The sequence below is a fragment of the Capra hircus genome, chromosome 20, assembly GCF_001704415.2.
Source record: "Capra hircus breed San Clemente chromosome 20, ASM170441v1, whole genome shotgun sequence".
Taxonomy (NCBI): Eukaryota; Metazoa; Chordata; class Mammalia; order Artiodactyla; family Bovidae; genus Capra; species Capra hircus.
The window spans coordinates 41,754,470-41,772,921 of NC_030827.1; the positions used below are offsets into that span (position 1 = coordinate 41,754,470).

Below are 18,452 nucleotides of genomic sequence, written 5' to 3' on the forward strand. Positions count from 1 at the left end.
TAGGCCCCCATGAAATACCCAGGAGCCCACTAACCCTGGATGGACTGCCAGGCCGACACAAGCAGCGACAGGAAGATAAGCCCAAAGCAAGAAACCTGTTCACTATTTCAACGATAATCTTTTGTTTATGGGTGACTCTTGAACAACAGGTGGGTGCCAGCCACCTGTGCAGTTGAAAATCTGCCTGTAGCTTTTGACTCACCAAAAACTTGACCGGAAGCCTTACTGATAACATAAAGAGTCAACTGACATGCATTTTGTGTGTGATATGTATTATATACTGTAATCTATAAGCTAGAAAAAAGAAAATGTTATTAAAAGATCTTAAGGAGGAGAAATTACATTTACAGTAAGTACTGTACCGTATTTGTCAATATCATAAGTTCCTGTCATCTCATCTGTTTGCAAGATAAGTCATCTGTTTGTCAGTACCTACCTTAATATTGTCTTATATAAAGCACTGTTGATGTTCCACATATTACTAATATTAGACATCAAAAATGGAAAGATGATGTGAAAATTCCTATTGATTTACAGGGATAATGATTCATGTATTGACAACCAAGAAATAGCAATGTGATTGCTTCACGGTAGCCTAGCCTATACGCTAATGAATAAATTGTTATAGAAATTTTATGGCATACAGTATTATATTCATAATACAATATTAGAAACACTGTTCCTTTTTTTTTAAAACTGCTTATCTGTGATAATAGGCTGACACACAGTTCTTCAATTAGGAGAGACAGGCATATTGTATGGTAATGTAATTCTTTGAAAGCAAAGTTATGAAGCAGTAGGAAAATGAATACATTGTTAATCTATATTAACTATCACTAACTTTATGCCTTTGTAAGGAAAGACTAGTATCTACATATATTTTATGCATTCATAACATATCTAACTTTTTCTTAATATTTTTTGCTATTTCTAGGCTATGTGGTTCATAAGATTGTTTTGTTTTGCAAATCTCCAAACAATTTTCCAATATATGTACTGAAAAAAATCCAGTAAGTGGACCCATGTAGTAGTTCAATCACACATTGTTCAGGGGTCAATTCTACTTATGATGCTATCATAAATCATCAAATGCTTTATTAAAGAATATTTTCCATCCAGTGGATAGCTAGCTGTAAATCTATAGAAAGAAAAATACAGCTGAAAATGCAGAGCAAAACATAAGATATAGCACAACTGTTAGAATCACTTCCATTTTAGATGATTCTGATTTAATGCATTCCTCTGCCCCCCAGACAAGACCACCTTAAAAATTTTATTTCTAAAACTGCCACCTGAGAATTCCCTGTGTACTCTACAATTTGGGATATTTGAAAATACAGAGTTTACATAAAATGGGTAATGGGAGGTCGTTGTTGGGCCTTTCTTGGTCGTCTCCAGCAGGCTGGTAAGCCCCCGTCTGGCTATGTGTACTCATCTCTTCTACTTCTGTCTTCTCTACATAGAGAAGCTCACCAAGAGCCAGGAGAATGGAAGGAAGCAGTGACCAGTGACAGCACTAAGCGCCCCCCACACCGCCGGACACTGCGTGAGCTGCACCAACACAGCTTTGGAACGAATCCCCTTCAGCTCGTCCCTCCATCCCACCAGCTATTTCTGAAGTCCCCCCACGTGTCTCCATCCCCAACCCTCACAATTTGGAGCTGCCATTACCCTCACAGGAGCTTATGGAGAGACCCAGTGCTACAGTAGACAAGTATATCTAATAGTTCTGAGTGCTCATGACACAAAACTGTTTCCATCAATAGAATCCTTGGAGGCAAGGGACAAAAACTCAACCTGAAGAACAGAAGGAAAAGGGAATTTATGAACACATACAAATGAAAAGTCCAAGGGGAACGGAGATAGCTCTCAACAAGACTGCATCCAAACACACACTCACTAGGAGTCTTGACTTTTCTATCTTCTGGGCAGCCTTCACTTCCAGCTGGCACTCTGCACGTGGCGGCAAAGATGGTCACCAGCAGCTGAAGCTCATGTGCTACCAGCTCAGAACCTCCAGCTGAGAGCTCGTGCCTCTTGCCCAGTGGTTCTGGCAAAGGTCCTGGGATGGACTCGCGTTGTCTGACTTCGATCATGTGCTTGTCACTTAACCAGCCTCTCAGTTACGCGCTGGCTCCTGAAGCCAGAGGGTGGGACAGGCCACCCGCAGCACATGGACTGAGTGAGGAGGGGCATCCTCCAAAGGGAGGGCTGGGGGGTGGGGAAGGATGCCAGAAAGACAGAAACCAAAATGGCCCCGAACAGGAGCCTCATCGGCTGGAGCCATATTCACCCCAGGCTTTGTCTGTTCTCAATGTGGTGCATACACGATACTACTTGAGGTTCTGTTAAATCACAGAGTTGCTTCTAGTCAAGAGTCAGAACACACTCAGTTCCCCGGGACAGCCCCCAGGCTCCCTTCCAGGCACTGCCTTCCTAGAGGTAACCACTCTCCTGCTTCTAACACCGCAGGTACAGTTTGCCTGCTGTTACACTTCATGGAAACAGTATGGAATGTGCTTTTGTGACTGTACACTTCCCCATCCGTGTATTATACTGTAGTAAAGTTTGTTTTTTTTTAAAGAGCTGATTAAGACATTTTCCCCACTCTACCAACATCAGAAACTGTGCAACTTTCAAGGACTTTCTCAGCTTTTTCAGAAATGGCCTTGTCTCCAAATGAAACAATCTGTTTGATAGCAAATTCTTTCAGCATTTGCAGTTAACCACAGGTGGCCAAGGCCACCAGCAGTGGGGCCCATGCGAGGGGCTCACCGTGCTCTTCAGCCTCCCACTCCTGCAGTCTTCCAGCCTGGGCTCTGTCCTCTCACAGCTAGGCATTTGGGAAGACCCTTTGCTTAACTTTGCATCTGGCTGGCGGAGGTGAGCAGAGGGCCGCTGTCAACCAAGCAGCAGCCTGCCAGTAACCCTTGAAGGTTCGTGGGCAGAAGAGAGGCATGGCATTGCTGGGTGACTCCAGAGCAGTGACACAGGAAGCCCTTCTAGAATGACGACAGTTCCAAACTCTCCCCCCACCTCTCAATACTGAAGCTCATCTGTGGATAAACCCCAAGAGTTTATGGATTCCAGGTGAAAATCTCTCTATAGGCAGAACTACAGCAAGCCAACAGGCCACCCTTGAGAGGCAGAGTGCCCCTCAGCCTTAGAATTATGCCAGCAGGGGATGGAGGAGCTTCTATAAAGTTTGCTACACACAGACTTCCTGGAATGGTGAGAAGAGGGATTAAACAATCTTTAAAGCTCTTTCTAAGGCTCTGATTTCATGATTCTAATAAAGGCCGTTTGTGTGTGTGGTAGTCTCTCAGCTGTGTCTAACTCTTTGCGACCCCATGGACTGCAGCTCACCAGGCTCCTCTGTCCATGGGATTTCCCAGGGAAGAATATTGGAGTGAGTTGCCGTTTCCTTCTCCAAGGGATCTTCCTGACCCAGGGATTAAACCCAGGTCTCCTGCTTTGCAGGCAGACACTTAACTGTCTGAGCCATCTGGAAAACCCAAATGCCCTTTAATGGTCCTAAGTGCAGACGTGGGGCTAGACCATCAAAACCAATGCTACTTTCTCAAAAAATTAAACATGGAATTACCATGTAGCTGCATAGTTCCACTCCTAAGTATTGATATATACCCCCAAAGAACTGGACCTAGATATTCAAACAAATACTTGCACATGAATGTTCAGAGCAGCACTATTCACCACAGTCAAAAGGCAGAGACAACCCAGATGTCCCACGACAGATGAACAGGTCAACAAAATGTGGTATATCCATGCAGTGGCATATTACTCAGCTTCAGATAGGACTGAAGCTCCAATACATGCTGCAACACGGATGAACCTCAAAAACATTATGCTACATGGAAGAAGCCAGATACGAAAAGCTACAAATTGTATGATTCCATTTACATGAAACACCCAGAAGAGATGAATCTATAGATAGCGAGCAGATTAGTGGTTTCCAGGGGATGCACGTGGGGGAGGGTGGGGTGAATGGGACCGATGGGTACAGAATCCCCTTTGGGGAGATGATGAAGATGTTTCTGAACTAGGAGGAGGTGTCAGAGGCGCAACATTATGAATTTACCGAACACCACTGAATTGTAATCTTACATGACTTTTACCTTAATAAAAAAATAAAGCCAATGCTGAGTGAGCAGGCTCCATGCTGCCCTGGGTCCCCAGCTTGTCTGGCAAATGGGGGGGGGGAGGCGCCTATCATTCTAGGCCTCCTAACTTGCCATGCCCCCTCCCCCAGTCATTTCCTGAATTTGGAAATTTTAAAGTAAAAGACCAACATTGTGGACAAAAACACCAGCCACCCTGAGAAGGCTCTGTAGCCTCTAACACCCAACCTCCAGGTAGAAACAGAAGAAGCAGATGTAAATCAACCACTTGTGGATCAAAATGGCAAGCATTTTCAGCCTGAAATCACCCTGGGAGGGAGTACAGAGGTTAGAGGAAGGATCTCCCCTAAATGCCAAATAAAGCAAAGGAATCCCTTCTAGTCTGATCACAGGTCACACAGCCTCGACAAGACACAACAGTGCTGAAGGCATCAAAAGCAACTACCTCATTCAGCCAAGAAATGGCTGGGTCAGAAGACTCATCACCCAAACACCCACCCCACTGTCCCTTTACTCAAACCCTCTTTAGCCTTCTAGAATCAAGAATTCATCAACATAACCCAGATAACTAATGGATCTGTAAAGAATTTCATGGTCCTTCCCATGATAGAGTTGGTGACTTTCTCATCTTGAAACTCATTCCAAGATACTCCTGAAAACATTGGTCCCTGTGGTCTGTTGTACAGGATGACCACTCAGCCATTTATGAGGTAGAGATTTCTCCCCCAGCCAGACCCCAACTCCTATACGTATGTACACACACACACACACACACACACACACACACACACACACACACAGCTACACACCCAGCTACCCATGCACCCTTATTAGTGGCTTGACTTCCTGGAGGAATTTCTTTCTTAGCTGGACTGTCCTCCTTATCATAGTGGGAGCAACCCTTGCCTGTGGTCCAGCTGAACAGAGATGCACTTGCATTGGAATCACATGCCCACCCCCAACCCCCAACAGGTACCACAGTTAGGTCCTGCAGAAAGAGCAACTGACGTGAGTGGCAATACAATTCAAGTGTCTTGTCAAAACAGCTGCTCCTCATGGTGTCTAAAATTAGAGGGCGAACAAGAAATCATTCATCCCCAGTGCTAACTTGTAAGAGAGAATTTCCATTCCTTAAGAGGAATGAAGAGTTCTTACTCCTCCTCGAGGAGCTCTTGCCAGAGGTACCTAGGAATGAAGAAGAATCACAGAGCAAATATTTATCAGTCATTAACTCTGTGTATGACACTTGAGATAGAAAGAGTCACAAGATACACTCTGTCCTCTTAGAATGTATAATCACTTTGAAGGGAGATGCCACATATATTGAAAACAGATACAATCATTTTGTAAAAATAACTCTCAGGTGAAAAGAAATTATTCTAAAATTGACACACGGATAAAAACAACTGGGGAGAGACCTTGAAACCTTAACCAGACAGTCCTTCCAGCAGAAAACACAGGCCTTAAAAGAGGAACAATCTGAATTTGAGTGACATCCCCATACTGCACATGCTGTATGACCCTGACAAGATACTAAACCTTTCCAAGCCTCACTTTTTCCATCTGTAATATGGGTATCCTGCTGCCTATTTTGCAGGGTGGTTGTAAGCATCCAACAAGAAATAAAGTGAATAGGACATGAAAGATATGTATTGTATGATAGCTACGATATAAATAGCACGACAGAGAAATAAGCCAATAATACATTAAAATAGCTATGAATCGGAGACTGAGTATGAAACATGGGCTATGTAACTTAATCTTCCCAACATTTTTATTAACCATGTCTGACTCTTTGTGACCCCATGGACTGGAGCCCACCAGGCACCTCTGTGGATGGGGATCCTCCAGGCAAGAATGCTGGAGTGGGTTGCCATGCGTTCCTTCAGGGGATCTTCCCAACCCAGAGACTGTATTCCTGCATTGCAGCCAGATTCTTTACCATCTGAGCCACCAGGGAAGCCCTAACCATCTTATAAATTATTTTATAAATTTAATTTCATAGACCTTGCATTTGTTAAGGCAAACTAATCTTTGCAATCGAGAAGAATGAAAAAAAAATCTCTGAATTTTCCTAAGCTAGATAGAAGCTATAATACAAGCAGTATTGTACGAGGTGTGGTCAGCCAGCATCCTCTCCCCACCACCGTTAGCACTTGCCAGGGAGCACCCGCAAACGAAGGCCCTTTAATGCCCAGTCAGGTGACACGTAAAAGCACATTTGTGTTCTGTGTTCAGCTTATAGTACGTTCCTCCTCGGGACTTCCCTGGTGGTCCAGTGGTTAAGAATCCACTTTCCAATGCAGGAGATAAGGGTTTGATCCCTGGTAGGGGAATTAAAATCCCATGCACCTTGAAGCAGCTAAGCCCACGCACTGCACCTACTGGGCCTGCGCCACCGCGAGAGAGTCCATGCGCCACAGCGAGAAATCCCACATGACACGATGGAGATCCACGTGACGCAACTAAGATCCAACGCAACCGAAGAAATATTCTTTTAAAAGTACACTCCTCCTCAAAACTCACTGTGTCTATCCCATCTATTGGACGATTACTTACCTCAGAGCAGTGGTTCCTAAAGAAGGGGTGGGGTTTGGGGCCCTGGGGGCCTTTGGCAACATCTGGAGACACACTTGGTTGTTACGGTGTGTGTTTGTGTGTGTATTGCTACTGGCGTCAAATGAATAGAGGCCAGAGGATGCTGCTGAGAGTCCTACAAGGCCCAGCACAGTCCCCTCCCCCTATAAAGAATACTACTCCCCCCCCCACCAACCCCCCAACCCACCATACACATAGTAAGCCCCTGAGGTTGAGAAAACCCTGCCTTGGGGCAGAGAGGGAATCTTAGATTTCCCTGTAGCTGTGACACCTGCCCAGAGGTAGTCAGAAACCGTCTTGGAGCAGGAGCCCAGCTTCATGGAGTGCAGCCTTGCATATTTACAGCAGGAGACAGTATTGGAGGAAAGAAGGATTTTAATCAATCTCACTTAAAAAGGGCCCAAATGACATCTCACCAAAATGAAGAAATATAGCCCCAGTCAAATCTATTGACTGTCAAAGTCAATGCCTATTCTTTGCAAGGAAGTACTCACTTGGTTCTTTAGTATCTGAATGGTGATATTTTTGCATTCTGGACCACAGTAGAAGGCACAGCGCAAAACCTTATACAGGATCATCACCCCCAGGTTCAGCCCCATGCCTGCCCTGTGCACTGTGAGTTAAGGGGTCCGCCTGATATACTGAAGGCACAGAAGTTGTGTGCAGTCAACTTTTTTTGATCTGATTCTCCTTTCTCCAAGTCAACCCTTCTCGTCCTTAATGACACCTACCATGCTATTCATTGAAAGGACTGATGCTGAACCTCCAGTACTTTGGCCACCTGATGTGAAGAGCCAACTCATTGGAAAAGACTGAGATGCCGGGCAAGATTGAAGGCAGAAGGAGAAGGGGGTGACCGAGGATGAGATGGTTGGATGGCATCACCAACTCAATGGACATGAGTTTGAACAAATTCCAGGAGATAATGAACGACAGGGAAGCCTGACTTGCTACAGTCCATGGGGTGGCAAAGAGTCAGACGTGACTTAGTGACTGAACAATGGTGGGCAAACTCTACTCTTCCACACTGGTGGTGGTAAAGGAAGGCATAGACATCACCTTAATGGCCTGAAAGACAGCCTAGAGCAAGGACCTCAGCTCTCATTCTGTAGCTGAGGAAGGGGAAGTTTGAGAGAGAGTTTCACAGTTCTATGTGGATTGGGGGGTCTCCAAGCTGAACTTTGTCTCCGAGTCCAATGCTCTTTCCCCCCTGTACATACTGAGGGGAAGCCTGTGACTGCTTGATTTATTGCCTACCTACCACTCATCAGCAGGGAGCAGAGACCTGTGAGATGGGCTGTTCTCTAAGCAGAGGGAGGATGGAATGTGGGTCACCCTATTCGGCTGCCATAGCTGAGCACAGGGTCGGAGCACAAGCCAGTGAAGCCTCCAGCATCTGGTACAGGTCAGGGGTCGGGGGGGTGGCGGGAGGCTGGACAGCCTATCAGAGGCCTGAGACTGATGATAAATTCCCAGGAGGAGCGCACTCCTCAAAGACAGGGCAGGAAGCATTCTGGCAGAGGGCATGAAAGCTCGGGATTGCTTATTCCTTCATGAAACATTGACTGAGCATGTGGGGCCAGGTGCTACAGACACAGAGAGAACAAGGCAGATAAGAGCCCCAGGTCCTGAGAACATAGATTCTAGGAGGAGGGAGAGAGGATAAGTAAACCAAAAATAAGAATAATAACAAGAATCTATAATAAGAAAGCACCAAGTTAGGGGGAGCCACCATTTAGGCAAATGCTCAGGGAAATGCCCTTGGACGAAGTGCCATTTAAGTCGAGACCTAAAAGATTAGAAGAAACTAACTCCCTAGAGAGGAGAAAGTAGGAGGGTGTGGGGCAGAGGCAAGGGTCTGGAGTCAGAACCTGAGGGTGCCTGTGGGGCGACCACTATGGCCGATGGCAGGAGGGGGGCATGGTATGCAGCCAGCCAGGGTCCACCATGGGCAAGCAGGAGAAGGAGGTACCTTGCTTAAGACTGGCGACAGGGCACAGGAGAAGCGGACAATCCGAGATGAATATGGAGGCAGAGGTGACAGGATGCGCTGATGGAAGGGTGTGGGGTGAGGGAAGCAGGAAGGAAGCCAGGTGCTAGGTTTCGGCACCAAGGCCATTAGTAAGTGATGCCATTTACCAAGATGGGAAAATGCAGAAGAGAAACAGATTTAGGGGAAAGAGGGCCTGTATTCCAACTCTCTAAAATGAACCGTAGTCTTAAAAATATCCTCATTCTTAGCCTCCTTATTATTAAATACTTACGACCAAATACAACATTAAGGCATTGCTACTGACTCACTTTTTAAGAAATCTAAGAAATAGAATGGAGAAGGTGATGGCACCCTGGAAAAGGAAATGGCAACCCACTGCAGTGTTCTTGCCTGGAGAATCCCAGGGACGGGGGAGCCTGGTGGGCTGCCGTCTATGGGGTCACACAGAGTCGGACACGACTGAAGTGACTTAGAAGCAGCAGCAGCAGCAGCAAGCAATGGAAAGTGGGAAAAAATTACAAAGCAGGTGTAATATGACTGCATTGGAGATTTTCTGAAAGGTAATAAATAAATAAATACAGTAATCAAGGGACTTGTACTTTCTACTTTCTTTATTACTTTTTATAGCAAAATTTTCCTTTTTTTTTTTTTTTCTAGAAAGAACAAGCTACTCCTTTGATGTCAGGCTTTGCGTTTCCAAAATGCCTCTCTGAAAATGCATAGCATATTTCCTCCTGGAAGCCATAACCTATTAGGACATATGAAAGGAGCGGAGCTGGGAAGGGAAAGGACACAAGCCAAGTCAATTCGGCAGACAGCCCTATGCAGGATGCCCTGAGCGCTTTCCAGCCAACTCTCACAAGAGACCGCCACTAATGCATTCAGATTCCAATCTGCCTTTTCTTCCTGCTTCATCAGTTCTCATTTTTGAAATGTGGCACACTCACTGCGGAGGTATGTCTAAAGTCAGAGAGGGAGCATCTTTTTCTTACTTGGCTCCAAGCTGACCCCCTTTTGCTTCATCCCATCAAGATAAGCTCAGTCATCAATCACCTTCTCCAGGAAGCCTTCCATGACCATCCCAGGCTATTAACAACTTTTTTCTTGATCTCCGTCATACCATAAGGATGTCTTGACTATAGCTCTTATCCCACTAATTTTTGAACATATATCTGTTTCCTCCATTCATGGGGATCTTAGAGTGGACACTTGTCATGCTTTCTGTCTGAAAGTGAAAAAAGTGAAAGTGTTAGTTGTTCAGTCTGTGACCCCATGGACTGTAGCCCACCAGGCTCCTCTGTCCATGGGATTCTCCAGGCAAGAATACTGGAGTGGGTTGCCATTCCCTTCTCCAGGGGACCTTCTCAACCCAGGGATCAAATTCAGGTCTCCTGCATTGCAGGCAGACTCTTTACCATCTGAGCCACAGGGAAGCCTGCTTTTTTGTCTACCTGGTACTTTTTGACATCTTTCCTATGTGTACAGAATTTCCCATTGCATGATTTTATAAATCTTTAAGGCAGAAGGAAGAAACCTGTTTTCCCAATTTCCCTTACCAGCGATGATATAGGCATGTGACTTGGGCTCTGCCAATTGGATGTAAGAGGCAAGAAGCATTGGCTGCCTTGCAGAAGCCACTTTGGCAAATGCGGCTGCAGACATCCAACTTTCAGACAGCAGTGGCAGAAAGTCCTAAAGCAGTGTCTTGTGCTCAGTGTCAGCCATCAGCGCCCATCCATCAACAGGGGCAGAAGGGCCTCCACTGCAGCACTGCATTGCCCAGGGCTGCTTTGCTTCCAAGTCGAGTCTGCCTCTGCTGGAGCTTCTTTAATAAATGGCTTCTCTGCTTAAATCAGGTAGAGTGGCTTCTGCTGCTGGTTAATTGATAACTGAGGTCCTCAAGACAGGGCTGGAATAGATTCATTTCTCTATGACTCCTGTTTAGTAATGTGTTATTTATATCCCCCATCCACCTACCAGAACATTGATGTAAACATTGCTGAAGGTTCCAGATCAATTGTGTTGAATAAATGAAGAAATGGATGGAGAAGTCAGACAGCAAAAGATTATTTTCTCAAATTCCCATTCTTTCAGTGATCACTGAAGAGTGTTATGCATCCTGTAAGTTTTCTGTTAATTAGGGAAGACACACGGGAATGTTGCTTTCCATAGGGATTCTCAAACTAGGCTCTTCTGGCATATTGGTGGTTTCCATTGCTAACACTGAAAAATAGCAAGTTTTTCCAATTACATATAGGAAATTTATCTAGGACAGGGGATTTTGTCAGTTTCAAGTTTTCACTCAGAATGTTTTCAAACTCTGGCACCTGCTACTGTTTTGTCAGCAAGTACAGTGGATGAAAAAATAATTGAGTAAGTAAGCAAATAATGCAGCAAGAACTCAACACTGTTGGTCTGCTTAGTTCAACAATTTTCCTCCTCCTCATGGCCAGTTTTTTTAACTGGGACTTTAGATGGCATAATTAACACAGCATCCTCTTTCCTGCTAATAAAGGTATTCTGAGTTCACATAATGGAACCCACTGAGTCGTACTGAATGGACTGCACTGACTCACAAAGTCTTGGCCACCTGAACATTTTTGAGAACTGCAGGTTGAAGAACTTGCCATGGCGCTCTCCCTCTGTTACAGGCTGAACTGTGCCCTTCCCAGATTCGTATGATGAAGCCCTAACCCCCAGTACCTCAGAATGCCACTGAATGCGGAGACAAGGCCTTTAAAGAGAAGACTTAGATAAAACGAGGCAATCAGAGTGCTCCGTGTCCTCATAAGAAGACATCTGGACACACCAGAAAGGGAGCCACCAGGGCCATGCAGAAAGAGACCATCTGAGGATTCAAAGAGAAGAGTCGCCTCAGGAGAGGCCAAACCCGCCAGAGTGTTGATCTTGAACTACCAGCCTCCAGAAGTGTGAGCAAATACATTTCTGTTGTGGAAGCCCCCAGTCTGTGACATCTTGGTAAGACAGCCCTAGTGAACAGATACAAACTGGAGTCACAGACGCCCAGTGGGAGCTGCCCTGGGCTCCCGGCCCAGGCCCTGCTCCTGCCTCAAAGGCTCTTTGCACCCCAACCGGGAAAGCGGAGGAACCATGCCGCTGTGCTCTGGCATGCACACGCTGTCCAAGTGACTCACCAGACTCCTGACTCACAGCCCCATCAGAGAGCCACCCTCTCCTTGTACACACTGTGCCCTCCTTTCTGTGCTCTTTCGCGGTGGCACAAATACCCTGGAGAGGAGTGACCTTTAAATTCCACGATCGTGACCGAGTTGCATGGTCAGTGGCATCAGGCCCCTCTGGGAGGCCCAGGCGGGAACGTGGACTCAGTACCAGGAGAGACACCCAAAGGGGAGGTGAGAGGGGCCTGGGACAAACCGTCTACCCCCAGATCGTGTCTCTGGCGTTGGGCTGGCTCCAGGCCTCTGCCAGAAACAGTGGTTTCTGGAGCAAACAGAGCATTTTAAAAGGGAGCCTCTGGGCAGATAGGCCCCTGGTAGGGGAGAGGCCCCCACCTTACCAGCCAAACCTCCCTCCTCCACAGACTAGGCCTCTGGGATGGGTGGGTGGGGAGCAGTGGTTTTCTTTCAGTGAAGCCACACAGTGTCTCTTTGTAGAGACAGAGGAGAAGGGCTGGGCTGGACGGTAGCTTTAGAGGGAAGAGTGGACAGAACCTGATGGCTGGGAGGTAAAGGGATGGGGAGGTGGGGACAGGGAGGAGGCCGGGTCACTCGGGTTTGGTCTTAAATGGCCAGGTGGACCACAAAGTTATTCTCTGGTATCAGGGACTCTAAGGAGAAGTTCTAGAGATGATGGTAACTTTTATTATGGCAAATATCATGTTATAATAAGCATGTGTCTCCTGCTCCAACTAAGCTGGATACTTCTTGAGGTTAGAGACAGCATTTCAGGCACAAGAAACTATAATGTCTATGGCACTGTAGAGACAGCATTTCAGGCACTTCTCCACCCTCCAGGCTGGAGTCTGGCACATCCACTCAGCATTTATGTAATAACATAAATGCATGCAGGACTGGACCAAGCACAGAGCTGGCTCTAGAACTGCCAAGGCCAGACATGCAGCTGGCACTCAATTCGTGTTCATTGTCTCTTTGGGTGAATATTTTGAAGAATGGCATATTGATCATACTTTCTTATTTTCTGTATTCTTGAGGCTCTGGCATCTAGGGGCTTGATGGCTTAGGAGAGACCATCCCCTCCCCTCCCCAAACTGGCCAGTGCCTAGAGATAGCAAATCACCTGCCTCGGAGCACACTTTCCATATGCAAACCAACCAATCTAGAACCCATATCTCCTAATTACCTACTTTTTCAAGCTCACACATAACCCCTGCTCAAATCACCCAAGAACCTAATCACTCCAATTGTACCAAACAACTTCGAACATTCCCTAAAGCATAGTGCCCGCTGAAATGATTCAACTTAGCCAATCCTAAGCCTACTTGCACTGCCTCACACAATCCTTTTCACAAACAGCACAATAAAGGATTTACCTACACTTCCCCTTCACTCTCCTTCTGCCTCTTGACAAACCCTGGTGCTTCCTCTTGTGGCTCCTTGAGGAGTGGACTGCCTTCTGTTTCCAGGGATCTGTGCATTTAAATTCTCACCACAACAGTCATTTCTGTGTCTGCATGTCTTACCATGCATGAGTAAAGCAAATCTCGGGTACATTTTTAAACAGATGGCTCAATGTGAATAAGCATTCAGTAACTGTAAATTAACAACTGATTCTTTCCAAGCAGGGCAAAGTACATCTTCTTCAAAAGAGAGAAAAGATGTGTTAGTTCTATGTATCATCATGTTAAAATTGTAGGGAAGTGAGAGGGGAAACTAGCTTTGGGACAGAGATGGGCCAGATCCAGTCAGTCTCCAATTGAATGTAAGGTTGGGATTTGGGACAAGAATGAAAAGCAAGGAAAGAAGAATGCTTTTTCACCAAAACCTCTGCAGAGCCTTGCACAAGCTGGGAGAACACACAGAAATCCCGTTAACACTTTCTGCATCAAATTCAAGACCCTTGCTCTCCAGGAATGACTTTATCCAAGCCATGGCAAACCAACAAAGCAAAGAGACAAAGCAAGCATCCCTTTCATGATGTTTATTTCTTAATGATGCTAGCAGAAGCTCCCATTAATCCAGGGAGATGACATGAGATCATGGGTCTGTGAAGCATGTGGCAGAACATCTGGTATCAAGCAAACCCTCGGCAAATTACAGCCGTCACTGCTGATGTTCCCAGCAACTAGAAAATTGCATTCTCTGGGTGGCTTTTCTAATAAACAATATTTATATGACCAGTTATCAAAAAGACAATAAAATGAAATTCATGCCACATGATGGCTGGGCTGCACATAATTTTTTCTCCTTTGATGATTCCTTTGATGATTCAGAATATACTCGAAGACCTCACCCTCCTTTCAGTATATTATGAATAACATGAACTGCCTCTGTATCTTAATAATCATAAGACCTATCCTGATTATTTGTGGTTCCTGGATGTAAACAAGGTGACTCAGCGGGGATGCTGGGGACTACAGAATCACTGGACCAGGCAGAAGTGTGATTTACCCATGAGGGCCTCTGCAGACCTATGACCCTTCTCAGGGATGCCAGCGGGGCATGAGTATCTCCAGGGAAGGACCAACCTCATTTTGGAGAAATGCTAACAAGTCCTCCCTACTTGAGACCTGAGAGGAACACACAGGAAACAGGTGTCTAAGAGCCCTGCTCAAAATTGGATATTGACCTTTTCCTCCTCATTCTACCCACCCATGGATCAACCCAGGTTCTAAAGAATTAGATAATTTATTAGAAATAAAGTAACATAAATTATGATGTCTGCTTCTTCATTAGGGATTTTTATGTGCACAGATGAATCCAGACAGCAATAGACAACTCAAAGGAATTCTGCCAAATCCACTGTCTCAGTTTTGAGCTCCAGATACAGAAGCATAAGCATCTGATAAGCACTAACCCTCCAGAGACAAGAAGGAACAAAGTCTTTTCTTGGGAGGCATGAGGTTGAAAAATGGGGAGGCTTAACCACCCCCTTCCATTTCCACAAGACTTCCAAAAGCTCCTCTCACCACTGCCATCGCCCTACTCCCTTCTCTGCAGTTTTGACACCCCACCCCACTCCCCATTCACCTACCAGAATAAGGACTTAAGCATTTTCAGACTGATAATTCAAACAACAGGCAACAATAAGGCCCAAGGGAGCTTAGATACACGTGGAAGCTGTGGACATGTCATCAGGAATTACTTGTGCAGAAGCACAGCTGCCCAACAATCTCAGCCTAAACCAGCATATGACCAACAGCTCTGCTCTGGCCGCAGCTAAACAGCCTTGTTTCCAAGCCAGACAGACTCTCCTAGCAAAATCCAGAGCTGAGCCTGTGGGCATTAACCCATTTCCACCATTGAAAGCCTGTTCACAAGGAAATATAGATGCAATATATTCAAATTATCTCCTGATGCTCATCTTCAGTCACTACCATCAGGAGAAATGCCAGCTTACTTCTTGGGAGCTATAAGAAAGGATACCAAGGCATAGAAGAACCAGACCTCGACTTCAGTTATCTAATAGCCTAATTAGGAATCATTAGCATGCAGATGAAAAAGTAATTAACAACACGCGGTGGTATCTAATGATACTGCAAGGTCAGCTTAAGTTTATAGAAATCTAGGAACTAAGGAGGTCCAGCAAAGCTTGGAAGAGGCAAGAAAGTTGCAGGCAACCACTGAGAAGGAGGGCCTTCCCAGACGCCGCTAGTGGTAAAGAACACAGCTGCCAATGCAGGAGACATAAGAGACGCAGGTATGACCCCTGGGTCAGAAGATCCCCTGGAGGAGGGCGTGGCAACCCACTCCAGTATTCTTGCGTTGAGGATCCCATGCACAGAGGAGCCTGGAGGGCTATAGTCCAATGGGTCGCAAAGAGTCAGGCACTACTGAAGCAACCGAGCACGCACGCACTGAGGAGACGAGCCCTGCAGATGCGGGGCATGTGGGAGAGCACATGGCAAGTTCAGAGGCCAGTTCAGACACCTGTCTCCTTGTGGTAAGAGCACAGCGCTGCCAGACCCACGGGGAGAGTAAACCTCCACGGCACAGGAGATGCCCTCCTCCGTCCACACCCAAGGCAGACGTGACCAGTGCATCACAGCGCTGAGCGTTCACTGGCCTCAAAGCCCCTGTCGACCCTGTGTTCCAAGAAGCACCAGCAGTCAATCAGAGTTGGCACTCCTGATAAGAACCGTTCCTCCTTTCCTGAGAGGGAATGGGGTTAACTCTGGCTGGACATGTCCAGATAACTGAGTCAAGATGGCCTGGACATTAGAGGAAAATCACAGTCATTACATCAACTCCTGGAACCAGAAGGAGGCTTGATCTTGAGGGGCAGTTATGCTGACAACCACAGAGTCCCTCTGGGCATCATTACCCTTGATGTGACCCCAGGATCCAACTATTCCCAAATGTGCCAAACAGATCTTGTAGTAACTTCTCCCCAAGGACAACCAACCACCTTCAATTACGTCCCTTCCTGCACACACATGCTATTTCTCTATTGACAGGCAAATTCTACCCCTCCATCCCTTTGAATCTGAGCTGCTCTGGGACTGCTCAATGGAATATGGCAGAAATGGCACTGTGCCAGCTCTTCTTTTTTTTGAAAGGAAGACATAAATGTATATATAAATGTAAATAATTTTTTTCATAGGAAAATCCAAAATGACATATATGTATATAACATACTCTGAGAAATAAGAAAAATTTGCAAAATTCGTCAGATATAAAATCAATATAAAAAGAAACTACATATTAACATATCAGTAAGAAGTTAAAACATTCTCCAATAATACAGTTCCAATATAATCATCATATATTGATACTAATGTTTAAAAATTTTTATTGGAGTATAGTTGCTTTACAATGTTGTGTTATTTTCTGCTGTATACAGCAAAGTGAATCAATTACATGCATAATTATATCCAATCTTTTGAGATTTCCTTCCCATTTAGGTCACCACCACTGGGTCAGTTTTGGTCCCAATCTTTAAGAGGATTAGAAATTTTCTCTTCCCCCAATCCCAACTCTTTCTCTCAGGAGCCCAGAGCTGTCACATCAGAAACCTGGTGAACTTGCTAAACAGACCACTTGGGGAGACCAGATGGAGAGGGAGAAGCCTGGAACTATCTATCACGGAGGAAGGGAGAGAAGACAGCAATCCAGGGCCCCAGCTGAGCCCAACCTTGCAGCTCTGCTCTGCCAAGGTCTTGACACCAGAGGGAACCCTTCCTAGACCAGCCCAGCCATGAACTGAACGTCTTACCGAAGGGTCCAAGTCAACGCCACGTGGAACAGAAAACTGCCCAGCTCAATTCTTCCCAAATTCCTGGCCTGAAGAATCATAAACAATAAAGTGATTGCTCTCTTAAGCCACTAAATGTGGAGTGGATTGTACCACAACAAGAGATAACCGGGATTATGTTGCGCCTGGGCCCCACTCCACAGGCAGCTGAAGCACTCAGGGCTCTGGGCTCCGGTTCTGTTCCCTGCATGTCCCCGGGCCTGACCACATCCAAGACAAGTCAGGGCCCTGCACTCCGGAGCAAGACGCCACACTTGGGATCACCCACAACCCTGGCCTCAGCTCCCCACCCACTTCTGCCCTTTAAGTCAACGCGTATGACTTCTAAAGAACCCAAGTTAATCACTGACTTCAAGTCTCCAAAGTTCAACTGTTGCTTGTTCTTTCTAAAAAAATACAAAGGACAAACCTCTCCTCCTGAGCCTGGTGCCTTTGAGAGCTGCAGCTTCGGCTATGGGCTGGAGAGCATGTGAGTTCAGATCCACCAAGGAAAGCCTGCAGGTCGACTGTGGATGACTCTCACCTGCTCCAACCAGGCGGAGTCATCGGGCAGCGAGGAGGCACCTGACCTAGTGAAGCTCAGCACCGCCCCTGGTGCCTCTGTGGTAGCGAATCTGCCTGCCAATGCAGGAGACAAGGGTTCGACCCCTGAGTTGGAAAGATTCCCCTGGAGGAGGAAATGGCAACCCACTCCAGTATTCTTGCCTGGAGAATCCCATGGACAGAGGAGCCTGGCTGGCTTCAGTTCGTGGGGTCACAAAGAATTGGACATGACTTAACGAGTAAACAACAATGGCTGTAGGTGACCTTCACCTGCTTGAGCCATGGGGTCATTACGCAGCGAGGGGTCACCCGGCCTAAGAAACTCTGTGCTGCCCGAAAGCTCACAGGGTCCAACCAGTTCACTGGGCAGAAGGCACAGAGGCCTGAAGAGGAAATGTGGCTTTTTCCAGGTCAGAGATGAAGTCAGCACAGGCAGCCAGACACCAGGCCTGGTCAGTCAGTCTAGGAGTGACCCATGACCTCTCTGTACAGACAGCCTTGGGGAAGAGGACTTCAGCCTCAGGAAAACACTTCCTTTGCACGCCCTCTAGTTTATGGTGGCCTCCGCACCATCCTTAAATCACTCTTGGTTTAAGGCACGTGTGCACAGTCAAGGACAGGCTTGTTTCCTCTTTGAGGCCTGTCTCTAAGAGTGCTAGGAAAATTGCACCAGAGGTATGAACACAAAGATCCTCTTTTCCATATCTAACTCTTTTTCCCATCCCCTGACACACACACATGGGTTATCTCAGGTACAGAGCATTTTC

The 18,452-nt window shown here is 46.2% G+C and overlaps 1 long non-coding RNA gene across 1 annotated transcript; it reads right to left on the reverse strand.

The window, feature by feature from the left end:
* Positions 9,353-17,644, reverse strand: LOC106503317. Its single transcript, XR_001296972.2, has 4 exons — positions 17,552-17,644; positions 17,104-17,171; positions 10,708-10,953; positions 9,353-9,955 (listed from the first exon to the last, which is right to left on the reverse strand). It is a non-coding gene; the product is annotated as an uncharacterized LOC106503317 (long non-coding RNA).